Source organism: Ictidomys tridecemlineatus, chromosome 1 (assembly GCF_052094955.1).
Source record: "Ictidomys tridecemlineatus isolate mIctTri1 chromosome 1, mIctTri1.hap1, whole genome shotgun sequence".
Lineage (NCBI taxonomy): Eukaryota > Metazoa > Chordata > Mammalia > Rodentia > Sciuridae > Ictidomys > Ictidomys tridecemlineatus.
Genome location: NC_135477.1, coordinates 57523047 through 57537737, shown reverse-complemented (window position 1 = coordinate 57537737; position 14691 = coordinate 57523047). Strand labels below are relative to the sequence as shown.

General features: G+C 34.5%; 1 protein-coding gene across 11 annotated transcripts in view; it reads right to left on the bottom strand.

The window, feature by feature from the left end:
* Positions 1 to 14691, bottom strand: part of Jmjd1c (jumonji domain containing 1C) — a 280879-nt gene that overhangs the window by 83498 nt on the left and 182690 nt on the right. For 2 of the 11 annotated variants that reach the window (XM_078041427.1, XM_040273605.2), the window contains exon 1: positions 211 to 819. The exons of the other annotated variants lie outside the window; for them this stretch is intronic. The gene's annotated coding sequence lies outside the window, so the exon portion shown is untranslated. Of the gene's footprint in view, positions 1 to 210; positions 820 to 14691 lie in introns of those variants that run through there. 11 annotated transcript variants of the gene reach the window in all.

Here is a 14691-nt window from a genome sequence, read left to right as displayed (position 1 = left end):
AACTCCTCAGTTTCAATCTTTTTCATTGTTACTAAATTACTAGGAACACAGTAACCTATCTCTAGACAAACAGTTAAAAAAAATCTTAAAAACTAAGAACACTAAGGCTAGAACTATAAAAAGCAGTGACCTTAATCCTAAGGCCGAGAAGCAAAACCAAATGTAAATTAAGACAAAAGAAAGAGGAAGCAGAAAAAATACAAACCGTACTTTGTTCTTGAGAATTTTAAAGTATTTTTAAATCCCAGAAATCCAACCCAAGGCTGTAAAGGTCAATAAGTATAGCTGCCATTTCATTTTGTTCTTGAGTGGTATTTTTTTTTAAAAAATCTATCGTAAATACTTCTTCAGTCTTCAAAAAAATCACAGGCAAATGGCTCTCAACCCAAGCATTTCTTAGTTCACTTGCAGCGGCGTCATTGTATAGGAAGAAAAGCCAAGAGCAAGAACGAAGCAGGAGCTGTAACCTAACAAGTCTCCGACGAGCAAATGACGATTTTCTGTCTGCTTCGGGCTCAGCTCTGCCAGTGATGAGGATTACAACTCGCTCTTTGTCATCAGCACTGTGGTGTTAACGACTAAGAAATCCTGCAGCTGAAGCACTACTGCATCCGCCGATCTGGGTCAGGATAATTTCTCCCGAGGTCGCTTACATAACCAGTAAGATTCTCCAAATAAAGAGAACAGCCATCCATTAGCTACAGAAAACCTTTCCCACTGTACTCTGCCTGCGTGGAAACACTGCAGTAGCTTCCAACAGTGCAGACACTCAAATGAGAACGAGTACTTGGCTTAGGGTGCACTGAGAGAAGGGAAGAGGCGGTGCTCTGTAAACTGTAACTAATCCCCCGTCACAGGTGCTGATGGAGTCACTTCCAGCACGAGTCACATTACTGGTGATTACTCATTTGGCTGCGGCCATAGAGACTGGCTCATAATTTTAACAACAGACAAAGACAGACTAGTGGCGAGACTGAGAGCTCAAGTTTACTGTCTCCTTAATAAAGCAAATTCAAATACAAAGTTTTTGCTTTCCAGATTTACCAAGGTGAAAAAAGTGCAGAAAAAAAAAATAACTAAATATAAAATATAAATCTCTCAGGTTGGCAAAAAAAGCATGACTTTAAATCCGAAAAATTGTTTTTGGTGAGTTCTGAAGCAATAAATTTTTAAAAAATTATTTTAAAAAAATAATTTTTAAAAATTATTTTGCCTTATAGCTATAAGAAAACAAAAAAACTCAACTGAAAACATTTTTGATGTAACAATTTAAATGTAATCAAGTGACAAACAATCTAGGAGACAATTTAATTAAAAGGAAAACAAACCAGCAGATTTAAAAACATACTGATAAAATATTTTCATTATTTATATAAACAATTTAATCTAGATAGTTCACAGATAAAGACCTATAGTTTGAAAATCAAGATATATTTTCCGAAAGTATTTAATATATTCTCTTAACATCCAATGAATGTGGTAATAACTAACCATGAGGCTACCAAGCACCTAAAATGATTAGTCTGAATTCAGATGTGTGCTGTATGTATAAAATACATACTTATTTGAAAAAAGCATTAATGTATTTCATGAATAATTTCATATTGATCATATTTTGAAATATTTAGGCTAAATAAAAACCTGTACTTTTCAATTTTCAAAGTAAATTATAAAAAATATTAAATTAGGGCTGGGGATGTGGCTCAAGCGGTAGCGCGCTCGCCTGGCATGCGTGCGGCCCGGGTTCGATCCTCAGCACCACATACCAACAAAGATGTTGTGTCTGCCAAGAACTAAAAAATAAATATTAAAAAAATTCTCTCTCTCTCTCTCCTCTCTAACTCTCCTCTCTCACTCTCTCTTAAAAAAAAAAATTAAATTATACATGGGATTCACCTTTTCTTTCTACTGGACAGGGATACTGTAATATTTGTTTCTCACTTTGTGTCAAAGGTTTACATGATGATATGAGGCTAACTCTAGCTATTCAACAAATCAAGTACCAGAGGTAGAAACTTAAGAATTTACATCTGTATGCTAAACATCAGATGATAGATACTAATTTGTTAGTGTAATTAAATTTTAAGGCATTACAGCATTCAGTGAAATTCGCCAGTTCTGAGTTAGCAAAAGAAAGTTGGCCATTCAGTCAGTTATGTTTCAGTGTTAAGATTTAACTGAGGGCTGGGGGTTGTAGCTCAGTGGTAGTGCTTGCCTAGCACATGCAAGGCCCTGGGTTCCATCCTCAGCACCATATAAAAATAAATAAAGGTATTGTGTCCAACTTCAACAAAATAATAATAATAAAAAAGATTAACTGAAATGTTTTCAGTTTTATTGTAAGATTATATGGAGAAACAAAGGAAATGCATGCATATATATCTATGTCACTGAAACTCTGAAAATACAATTCCAGTGTAAAAATAGTTCACCTATTTTTACATATATATGTAGTCTTTATTAATTTAAAAATGTGCCAACTTTTGTATAGTACATATAGAACCTATTTTTATATATTCCATATGTATTACTATCTTGTCACAGAAAATATCAGGTTAAGCATCGAAAACAAGGTATTTTCAGTTTAGTATATATAGACCTGCACTTGTGTTGCTAAAATGTAAAATTTTGTTTTATTTTATAGAACATAAATGGTGCTAAAATGTAACCAGAGCAAAGTTTTGTTTTGGTACCAGGGATTGAACTCAGGGTGCTTAACCACTGAACCACATCCCCAATCCCTTTATATATTTTATTTAGAGACAGGGACTCATGGAGTTGCTTAGGGCTCTCCTTAAGTTGCTGTAGTTGGTTTTGAATTCACCATCTCCCTGCCTCTCAGACATTAGGGGATTAAAGGAGTGTACCACCATGCCCAGTAGAACAAAGCATTGTTAATATTGCTATCAAGTAATGATTAGATCACTCAAACCATCCTAAAAACTCATTCAGAATCATTTAATACACAAAATAAAAACATATAAAAATGAGAACTCAATATGTCACATAAAAGTTGCCAAGATCTGGGTATGGTGGCACACACCTGTAATCCCAATGACTCAGGAGGCTGAAAAAGGAGGATTACAAATTTGAGGTCAGCCTCAGCAATTTAGCAAGGCCCTGAGCAATTTAAGGAAACTCTGCCTCAAAATAAAAAATTAAAAGGGCTTGGATATGTAGCTCTGTGGTAAAGTGCTCCTGGATTCAATCCCCAGTAAACTGCCCCCCGACCGCCCCCCCCCAAAAAAACCCAAGCCAAACCAACCAAACAAACAAACAAAAACCAAACCAAAACAACAACAACAAAAAACCAGCAAGAAAACTTGACAGCCTTTTTTGGAGTCCAAAACAACAACAAAAAAATCAAATTATAAACTATCAAATTTTAAGTACATATTATAATACATTTCTACAATTTATTGTAAATAGGAGAATAAAGTAAAAAGGCTTCTCCGCTGCTATAAAGATGTACTACAGGGCTGGGGATGTGGCTCAAGCGGTAGCGCGCTGGCCTGGCATGCGTGCGGCCTGGGTTCGATCCTCAGCACCACATACCAACAAAGATGTTGTGTCCGCCGAGAACTAAAAAATAAATATTAAAAAAAAAAAAAGATGTACTACAGAGTAAATTCTTGATGTACAAAGATGCAGAGATACTAGCTGATACCAACAAATGCCTTTTTAATATTTAAACTGGACTTAATATTTTTACAAATACATTAATGTATGTTTGGTCTGATACTCTGATAATAAATTTCTAACACAAACATAGTGAAGCAATGATATGGAGAAACTGATATCCCCTCTTAACTCTGGAGTCAACCTTTCACACAGTAAAAGCACTAATTTGAAAAGAACAGCATTTTCATCCTTTAATCATTCTTATGGCTTATGCCTTCCCTGTTGGATTAAGGAAGGTAAGTGAACAGTTCTGTAATTTTTTTCTTTTCCTTTTATATTTTTGGTTGGGAGGTGGGGGTGGGATAAAAGGCTTTTTCTGGCTGCAAATCAGGCTAGGGGAAGAGGAAACTACTCCAGTTACTGCCCAGAAATACACATCTCTGACTTCCTTCCTCCTTAGCTGGTTTCTAGGTTACAAGCTGAATAAATCAACAGAGGTGAGAAAGTAAACAGAGGCTCAAAGGAAGGCAACACTGTCTGGCTATCTGAAGAAAAATCTGTTCCTTTCAATAATGTGAGAACCTTATATGTACAATTAACAGTTAAACAGGCAGTTTGGATCCCATTTATCCTTAACCAGAAAAAGAATAAATCTCTTATCTTTATGGAAGCCTAAAAAACCAGTTGATTTCTCCAAGTGCACAGACTTAAGGAAAAACCCCTGCAAATACAACAAACAACCTTTTTTTAAGGATGGGGGCGCTGGGGATTGAGCCAAGGGCTTCCATACACAAAAATCTCTGTTTAATGACCTAGCATGATAAACATTTTTTTAAAGACATATGAGTAGGAAAAAAAAAAAAAAGACGAACAACAGTAATTAGAATTTCAATCTGATACAGACTTGGATGAAGGCTGCCATTATTTTTCTGTAAATCTATGAAAATAGATAATCAAACACAAAATTCTGTATCATGGTAACCCCAAAAGGACTAAGTTTTTCACATTAATGAATCCACGTAGATCTTTCATGCAACACCAAGGCTGTATAGCAGTTTCGTACCTTTAGCAGACTATGAATTCTATAAATATTTCTTTAAGATATGGACCTCATCTTCCTTTTTAAAAACATCTCTGCCTCAACCATGTAGAATACCCATTTAACCAATATGTATGGGGTATCTTTTATGTGCAGGGCCCTAAGGATATAGTGGTGAAAAAAAAGACAACCAAATTCCTACCCCTAGCATTGTTTATGGTGTGTATGTGTGTGGTGTGTGTGTTGGGGGGTGGGTATTGATTGAATGAACCCAGGGACACTTGACCTCTGAGCTACATCTCTAGCCCTTTTGAGATAGTCTCCTTAAGTTGCTTAGGGTGACTTGAACTTGGAATCCTACTGCCTCAGCCTTTACAGTTGTATGCCAGGATGCCTGGCAAGTTTATGGTGTTTTAGAAGGAAAAATACATTAGTAGAGAAATTATGCAAATAAAGACAAAATTACAGATCTGCTAGGAACTAAATAACTGGAGAATTATTTAATGTTTCTTTCCTTACATTTTACATTATATCATAGATAACTGTGCTCTAGTCAAGAAAGAACTGCCAAAAGAATGCCATTTTTATTTATCACGACAAATATTTTAATGGCATATAGTTGCACTAAGAAAATCCTCTATTGATAATTCCAAACCAATGTTTAAGAAGTACAAAAACCACTCTCCACACTTTATATTATCAAAAGCATTATGGCTGGATTTTCTGTCTTTTCTTTTACTTTTTCCTCCTAGACTTTGGAATACTAACAAGGCAGTATTTATTTATTTTTATTGGTTGTTCAACAAGGCAGTATTTAAATTATGAGAACTTTGTCATCTCTCTGACTTCTCTTTCAGAAATACCCTGATTAGTCGTCCTTCCTCATAATACTGAGGTTTTAGTTATTTTTCTTTCTTTACACCTTTGTATGCTACACCATTGAGAAAACCTATTTTTTTTTCACAAAAGATTAACAGTCACAAACTGTATTTTACACCTAAAATTTCACTTTCTTTTACCCTGTATTTCACACTGTTACCAGGACATACTGAAACTTATATTGGGATGGCCACATAAAGTCAAAATAGAACTAAATGCTTAAATTTCTCTGTCAAGTTTATTCATGCTTCCTTTCAGAACCAATAGAAGAAGTAATACCACTTCAGAAGAAGATATTTCAAAACGCATTAATATAGTAATTATGTTTAATGCTGTTTTCTTTGTTCATATATTTAATACTTGATATTTTTCCTTTATGCCTCTTTCAGTTATTTTCCCTTATTTCATTTCCTATATGGCTGATAAAAATCAAGTAAAATTTGGAATTAAACAAATCTATTTTAATGTTTATATGGAAAAACAAGCAAAAAAGTTCTCAAGCTAAAACAACAGAAAAGAGGAAAAAAAAAGTGTAGAGAATTGGTTATAACAGATACAATATATTTCAATGCTCCTGGGACTTCAACAATGTTATACTATAACATGAACACACAGTCATCAATGAACGGTTTTAAAAGTCCCAAAATTGACCCAGATAAAAATGAGAGTTTAGTATAAGATACAGGGTGGATTTTCCAGTCAAAGAGTAAATAAATGTGAAAATTAAATGAAAGAAAAACAGATCGTTAAAAAAATAGAACTTCAACTGGTCTTGGTGCACACTTGTAATCCCAGTGGCTCGGAGGTGGAGGCAGGAGGATCACCAGTTCAAATCCAGCCTCAGCAATTTAGCTAGGTGCTAAGCAACTCAAGTGAGACACTGTCTCTGAAAAAAAAAAAAAAAAAAAAAAAAAACAGGGCTAGGGATGTGGCTCAATGGTTGAGTGCCCCTGAGTTCAATCCCTGGTACCCCCTCCCAAAAAAATAGAACTTCAGAGATTAATCTCATTTTTACAGATAAAAGAAATGAACACTTGGAGAGTGTGACTTTTCCTGTCAAAAAATCTTATTTATGGAAACCTGGGGATTATGAAGCAATTCATTGCTGAGTTACTTTTATATTGTATAGTATGAAAGAACTGTTTTTTTCTTTTTTTCCCCGTTTGTTGGCATGGCAGAGAACAAAGTGTTTTGCCAACTGCTACTGTATAAAACTATATACTTTGAACTTTTAATGGAGGGAAATGAAAACTGTCTATAAGAAACTGCTAAGTCAAAAAGTACAAAGGAAAAAAGTATGACATGACAAATTTACATACGTTGTCACCTTCTAGAAAGGAAATAAATAGAGTTAGGTAAAGAAAGAAATTCAACATAAAGGAGTTGTTTTACATGCAAGGAGTTGAATTATGCTTAGAAAAAGAACCCGGGAAGTATAAAACACAATAAGTATGATGAAAGAAAAGGAAACCTTAAATCAATGACTATGATCCCATAGTTTTATCTTGAATCTAGCCAGTTAACAGTCTTTTTTCCCTCACCAGAGTATCTATTACTGGGGCTGAGGTTGTGGCTCAGTAGCAGAGTGCTTTCCTCCCACATGTGAGGCACTGGGTTCCATCCTCAGCACCACATAAAAATAAACAAACAAAATAAAGATACCTAAAAAAGAGAGAGTAACTCTTACTGAGATTCAGAGTACACACAAACTTTAAGTTACTTAATTCTCTTTCCAAATTTTTACATTGCCGTTATTCTAAATAGCTACCTAATAAGTAAGTAAAGGAACATGAGTTTTATTATTAATTTTCTTATAATTCTTGACTCACTTTTATAAATGATTAAAAATTGAACCAAACAGCTAGAGCGCATTGGTGGACAGGAGGGATGAGGCAGGAAGATCACAAGTTTGAGGTCAGCCTTAGTGACTTAGTGAGACCCTATCTCAAAATAAAAAAAAGGCTGAAGATGTAGTTCATTAGAAAGTGCTCCTGGGTTCAATCTCAGTATTGAATACTGGAAAAAAAAAAAAAACAATGAAAATACATTACATAATAGAATATTAAATTAGGAAGGGGGTAAAGCTTAGTGGTAGTGTACGTGCCTACCACATGTGAGGTTCTAGTTTAAATTCCCAGCAAGCCACACAAACAACAACAAATAACAAGAACGAGAAATACCAAATGGCTAGATATTAGCTCAAAGCCAATATTCATAATCTTTGATAAAAGACCATGGCATTATCAAGATATTAAAGACGGGTACCTATTAATATTTATAAAGGAGGAAAAGGACAATTTAAAAACTACACTAGGACACTTGGAACTCCACCAAAATTCTAAAGTAGATAATTTGCATAATGAAAAAAACTTTTTTTTTTTAAAGAGAGAGGAGAGGGGGAGAGAGAATTTATTTATTTATTTATTTTAGTTTTTTCGGCGGACACAACATCTCTGTTTGTATATGGTGCTGAGGATCGAACCCGGGCCACAAGCATGCCAGGCGAGCGTGCTACCGCTTGAGCCATATCCCCAGCCCTGAAAAAAACTTTTAATACAGTGATAATTAAGAGCAAAACATACTCCTCAAAGAGTAATCTGCTCTAAAAAAAAAAAAAAAAAAAAAAGCTATGTAGTTAGTGTGGTCTTAAAGTAAGAGAGACACTTGGAACCAGATTTTAACAAAATTTTTATCAAGATGATCTGCAATAGTTAAGTCAATAAAATATGAGCTTGATGACAGTTTTAGACATACTTGCAGCTGGTTGAAGAGTAATGATTAATAGTATTGTTATTAATTGTTCACCTGCTGTCCCCTCATCATTGATCTTAAACATTTGAGAGCAATTTTTATTTTAAAGTTAAGAAATGATAGAATAATTAAAATATAATCAAGACCTAGATTTTAAAATGATCAAGAAAAACTGGAAAAGGATTACCCCCAAAACTTAATAATGTCCTACATTTTAGTTAAAAAAAAAATCAATTACATAAGTAGAATGTAAAAGGAAGCCTATCTTCCCAGAAATTCATGTGGGAAGAATAAAAATCCTGGAGGGCTTGAATGCACTAGGCCAACACATGTTATATATTTTTAAAATGGGGGAGCAAATCAAATTTCAAACTTATTTATAAACACACAAAGTACCCAGAAGAAGGGAGGTAATAATTTCTTTAGATTTTAAAGTGGAAAGCTAGGTTTAGTGGTAGATCACTTGCCCAACATGTATGAGGCCCTGGGTTAGATCTTCAGCACCACAAAAAAGTATTTTGTATTGGTTATATACTCTCTAAACATCTTGTTCATTGTAGACATAATAGTATAAAATGAACAATTACAAACTGAAATGTATCAAAGAGGTCTACAAATTATGAAATATTAATGCCATTTGAAGAAATGCAGAATGTTTCTTCCCAAAGAAGAGGTGAGAGCAACACCTCTTAAGGGGTTAAGTAATAATGGAAAAGAAATATACAAATAAAATTTCTGGGAAGGCCAATTCCAGCTCAGGAAAAAGAATTAACACAATTCCAATAATTAAACTTTACTAAACCAGTGACTACTCACAAAGTAGTAAGCCTCCTGTAACTAGAAGCAATCAAGAAGAATCTGGGCTGGGTATGGTTATGCATACCTGTAATCTCAGCTGTTCAGGAGGCTGAGGAAGAAGGATCACAAGTTCCATATTAGCATAGGAAACTTAGTGAAACCTATCTCAAAAAGGGCTGGGATATAGCTCAGTGCAGAGTACTTTTCTAGGACGCATGAGGCTCTGGGTATCATACATACCCCACCCCTCATACAAAAAAAAATTGGATGAAAACTTCAAGTCTGTCACAGAAGGATCCCATTTCTAGCTTGGGCAGGGAATGGCTTATAAAATATTAGATTTTTTCAAATTCTTAGATTCTAATATTGTCTTCTTCAAACTAGTTAATGTTTAAGTTAACAGTCTTTTTTCCCCTCACAAGAGTATCTGAAAAACCAAGCTTTTCATAAACAAATGCTATGACTTTTGCATATACAAATGAGCAAAAAAGAAGCATAACTAAATGTTCATGTATTATTTATAAAAGGTGACAGAATTAAAAGTAAAAAGTAACATCTTCAATTTCAAAACAAATTAAGTCACCAAGTAGGTTGTTTCACAACATGGAAGGCTTGGTGGCATGGGATCTCTGTAATCCACACAGATCTTTCTCTCTTTTTTTTTTTTTAATATTTATTTATTTTTTAAGAAAGAGTGAGAGAGGAGAGAGGAGAGAGGAGAGAGGAGAGAGGAGAGAGGAGAGAGGAGAGAGAGAGAGAGAGAGAGAGAGAGAGAGAGAGAGAGAGAGAGAGAGAGAGAGAGAGAATTTTTAATATTTATTTTTTAGTTCTCGGCGGACACAACATCTTTGTTGGTATGTGGTGCTGAGGATCGAACCCGGGCCGCACGCATGCCAGGTGAGCGCGCTACTGCTTGAGCCACATCCCCAGCCTCAGATCCTTTCTCTTAATGATGAAAAAGCAAACATAGTTTTGTGGGTATAGAAAATATTACTCCATTAAATCAACCCAACCATAAATGAAAAATGCTAATAATCTAAAATTGAAGTTAAGCTAAAAAATTTAAGTTAAACTAAAATAAACTGTCTAGAGTCAGAAAGTAGGACATGTCATTATATTTGCATATGGCTGATTCCCTGGCCCTTCTCAGTATAAAACTAATATTAAAATAAATTTCCAAATTTTCCTAATCATTTTATTGTTTATAGTTTTAGAAACCTAGCTAAGACATCCATTTATTACTGGTGTTGTTAATTTCCATTTGACAAATATCTGTTTCTTGTGCAGTATGTCAATAAGGTTCTACATTTATTTCCTCATTGCTTTCTTGTTTTCAACAACTGATGGTATCAGTAATAATCTGGAAATTTTCAGTAAAGGGATTCACAATTTCCATTATATAGTGACATAGCAGCAATTTTGGTTGATTTAAAAAATATATATAGGGGCTGGGGATGTGGCTCAAGCGGTAGCTTGCTGGCCTGGCATCCGTGCGGGGCCCGGGTTCTATCCTCAGCACCACATACAAACAAAGATGTTGTGTCTGCTGAAAACTAAAAAAAAATAAATAAATATTAAAATTCTCTCTCTCCCTCTCTCTCTTTAAAAAAAAAAATATATATATATATATATTTAGGTGATATCGATAACTTGCTCAATATTTTAAAATTTTAATTAGGTATATGACAGTAGAATGCATTTTAATTCATTGTATACAACTTTACATTTCTATGGTTGTATACAATGTAGTACACCGTATGTGCATGTACCTAGGGTAATGATGTCCATCTCATTCCACCATCTTTCCTACCCCCATTTCCCCTCTCTGCTCCTCCCTCCCCTTTGCCCCCATCAAAGTTCTTCCATTTTTCCCATATCCGCCAATTATGGATCAGCATCCGCTTATCATTAGAGAGAACATTCGGCCTTTGGTCTTTTGGCTCAGTAGTTTTAAATTCAAAATATGGTAATAACAAGCTATCAAATTATAACCCTATTTCTTTAAGTACTGATTTATGCCAATATTTTAATAGTCACAAAATATCAAAATATTAACATACAAAGTAAAGGCTATAATGGCAGGCAAGTGCTCTAGTACTGAGCTACATTCCCCAGCTAAGACTATAATGGAAAACAGAACTTCATATAATTAAAAGACTTTGGCACAAAGTGTTTTCTTTATGTTCCAAACAAATTATGATTCATTTAAAATTATCTTTCCTTCCCTTCTAACATGTTGTAAGAATATAAAAAGTTATAATTTTACATAAATGCACAAAAAAATATACAAATTGAATCTCAAGTCGATAAACACTAACAAAATTTTGGTGCACTTTCTTCAAACACAAACCCTAAAGCACTAGATCCTCTAATCTCAGGTCAGTTTGTTTCACTACAGACATTTCCCTGTACAGGGATAAAACAATTAGACTCCTAGGGCTAACCGAGAAAGGAAAACACAAAGGCCAATCAATGATATACAGAAGTCATAAGTTTATCTCTGTATATAGTGAAAAATTTCAACATAAGATTCTTCATGGATAATAAAGACTTCTTCCAGGGTTCTAGTTTTCTTCAACGTTCAGATATTCTGAAAGAAGTCTGGGCAAGTAAACTGTAGATTTAACAGTGTTTTATAGCTTTAGTAATGGTTGCTTTTACCATAAGGATCTGAAAGCTTCCTTGCACCAACCACTTTTATCATCCGTTTTGAGCTTTTTAATACAACCAGTTTTCCTCATTTGAGAAATTCATAGGATCATCTTTCCTGATTCCTGTCATATTTACGTCAAACTATATTTTAACTGTGCTATGTAGGAAATGAGCATGCTTTAAAAGTTACAAAATTTAGTGTGAAAAAACAACAACAAAATCAAACCATTTAATAGTTTGGAAATAAGCATTTTTCTACTATGACCAGAAATAAAGCAAAATGATATACAGAGAAGCAATTATTCATGAACTAGGTTTGTTAATAGAGTCAACTTAAATAATGCCTCTAGACTTTGCTTTACCACTTCTTTATCAGGAAGGAGCAAGTTGTTGTTTTTTTTTTTTTAACCTTCTCTTAACAATAGGGAACTTGACTGAGCTTTATTATGCTTCATTATGTTTACTATTAATTGGTGAAGAATCCTGAGAGGTATACTTTGCTTCTAGAGCTTGATGCTTAAAGTAATGCTTAAAGTATACCATGGTGTTAGCTAAGAGCAGTTTTCAAAGAGAATAGCTCCCTGTCAAGTAGCATCAGCTTTGCTAAGGAATTAGTTAAAAATGCAAATTCCTGGGCCCACAACAGACTTAGGGAATCAGAAATTCTAGAAGTGGGCTCCAGAAATCTGAGTTACCAAATTTTTGAGTATCTTCTAATAATACATATTTCTAGGTCTTACCCTAATTATAGTGAGGGTGGGGCCCAGTAATCTTCAGTTTTAAACATTCGTGAGTTATTTCTGAGGTTTAGTCAGCTTTGAGAACTACTGATTAAGAGGACCCTGAATCCTGATTAAGAACACCAAGCCACTAGTACAGGAACTTAGACATTCTCTAGACAGATCAAAGTCTTTTGTCATTCTGTTCACTCAACAAGAGAGTAAATCTTAAGTGCTCTTAACCACACACATGTGCATACACAAATACAAGTAAATAAGGTGAGGTGGTAGATGTGTTAAAGAACTTGATTGTGGTGATCATTTCACAATAAACAAGGGCACGTTATACACCTTAAATTTATTCAGTTAGGTCTATTATATCTCAAGGCTGGAAAAAAATTTGAAACTGTAAAGTGTTTGCTGAGGTTGACAATATGTGGTGGAAAAGCCTACATGTCAGGGCTTTACATCCTTAGACCACAACCTTTTTTTTTTTTTTAATATTTTTTTTTTATTTGTAGTTGGACACAATACCTTTATTTATTTATTTTTATGTGGGGTGCTGAGAATTGAACCCAGGGCTTCACACATGCTAGGTGAGCACTGTACCGCTGAGCTACAACCCCAGCCCACAGACCACAATCTTGAGCCAATTCTTTCTGGGTTCATAGTTCAGGTGACCAGGGAAGTTTTTTTGTTGCTTTGCAGGCAATTTTAAATCACACTTGAAATCTTTTGTTGAATGATTAACTATACTTCTGACTCTTCAGGTCTTTTCTTGAGGAACTTCCTCTTTGTTCCTCTTAGTATTCATAGAAAGTAGAGATCAACAATGATTAAATCCCATCCTATCCCCCTTTTTTAAGGGTATAATGTTTATATTTGGTATTATATTCTCTCTTGCCCTGTAATTTGGGGAAGCAGAATTGCTGCTATCTTAGCCTACTGCTTTAGCTTTTCCTATATTTTCAGGAAGCAGGGAAATCTTTAAATAGATATTTCTCTGCACAATTAGTTTATTACCTACTGTCCTTACATTTTTCACATTTAAAAACTTGGTATATGAAAGGGGGGAGATTTTAAAGGGCATCAACATGGGTCAAATAGCCCTATACTGAAAACAGGTAGCTTTCTAGTGCAAGCTATTTATGGATGTGCTGTTTAAAGATTCTCCTGTTTGGTGAGAAAAAAAGGCTGAGGATGAAACCCTGTGCCTCATACAGGTTAGGCAAGTTAAGTACTCTACCACCAGCCCCACATTTTTTTTTTTTTTTTAAAGAGAGAGAGAGGAGAGAGAGAGAGAGAGAGGAGAGAGAGAGAGAGGAGAGAGAGAGAGAGAGAGAGAGAGAGAGAGAGAGAGAGAGAGAATTTTTAATATTTATTTTTTAGTTCTCGGTGGACACAACATCTTTGTTGGTATGAGGTGCTGAGGATCGAACCTGGGCCGCATGCATGCCAGCGCGCTACCGCTTGAGCCACATCCCCAGCCCCACATTTTTGATTTAATATGAAACTCCTTAATGTCAGATTTTATGCAGCAGCTTTTCATATGCTTATTTGTAACCTGTATAGTTTTAGTGAGGTGTCTATAAGGTCTTCTTCTATCCATTTTTAAAACAAGGTTATACCAGATTATTCACATATTCTTATTGTGGAGTTCTAAGAATTCTTTGTATATTTTGGATAACAGTCTTTTATCAGATGTGTCTTCTGCAAAGATTTTCTCTAAGCCTATGACTTGCTTTTCCATCTCATTTCTTGCTACACATTTTAAATGAATTTAATCACTCTAGAATCCTGGTATTTTAATATGAGCTGTGGATCTTTTTATTGTATAGGCAACTTTTCCAGTTGGTACACATGGAAGTTAACTTGCATTAGGGTAATATCCCCTACAACACTAGTTAACAGTAGCTCAACTATAAAAAATTCAGAATTAGTCAAATTTTTCTCTCACGTAAGAGTAGTAAAATACTCTTTAAATTATTCATTTGATAGACACATGATAAATTGTGATTTGAAATGAAAGAAACAAAAACCATGAATGTAAATTCATGGCTGGAAATGTTAACTAAAACAGCAAAAATTATTGTTTGATGGTAAAAACCTCTGTTTTTTTTTTTCCTTTTCCCCTTAACAATGGTAGAAATAATCGCTTTTCATGAAAGGAGATCAATGCTACTTGACATATAAGTGTTCATACATCTATGTATTTATGTCAAATCCTGTTGT